We start from the raw sequence: 496 nt of genomic DNA on the forward strand, positions 1-496 counted from the left end.
GGGCGGGGCGTGCGGGCGGCGTGGTTGGTATCTCATACTTACCTGGCAGGGGAGACACCATGATCAGGCAGGTGGTTTTCCCAGGGCGAGGCTCATCCCTTGCACTCCGGGTGTGCTGACCCCTGCGATTTCCCCAAATGCGGGAAACTCGACTGCATAATTTGTGGTAGTGGGGGACTGCGTTCGCGCTCTCCCCTGGTTTTTCTCTGTGATAAAAACAGTGCTAGTATTGATGCGCTATCGCTACTAGTGGTAAGTGCCAGCCGTGCCAAGTCTGGCTTTTTTCGCGTTTCGCATCACTTATAGCAGTTTAGGTCCCAGATCTCCGCGTCCACACTGCAGGCCGCCCTGACTCCGGCCGTGGTCCAGTGCTCGCCTGCACGAGCATCTTCGGCCGTGCCCGCGAATTGGCGGTCAGCCCCGGGGCTGATGCTCTCCTCCGCGCCCGCTGTAGCCCCGCGGAGCCCCCTTGCCGGTGCACCAGGTGCCGCTGCCC

The 496-nt window shown here is 61.7% G+C and overlaps 1 protein-coding gene across 1 annotated transcript in view; it reads left to right on the forward strand.

Moving 5' to 3' along the window:
* The window catches only part of CAD (carbamoyl-phosphate synthetase 2, aspartate transcarbamylase, and dihydroorotase), a 29067-nt gene that overhangs the window by 727 nt on the left and 27844 nt on the right, over positions 1-496 (forward strand). The gene's annotated exons all lie outside the window — the stretch shown is intronic.

The sequence above is a fragment of the Corvus brachyrhynchos genome, unplaced genomic scaffold (genome assembly GCF_000691975.1).
Source record: "Corvus brachyrhynchos isolate BGI_N302 unplaced genomic scaffold, ASM69197v1 scaffold25, whole genome shotgun sequence".
In the NCBI taxonomy this organism is placed as follows: Eukaryota; Metazoa; Chordata; class Aves; order Passeriformes; family Corvidae; genus Corvus; species Corvus brachyrhynchos.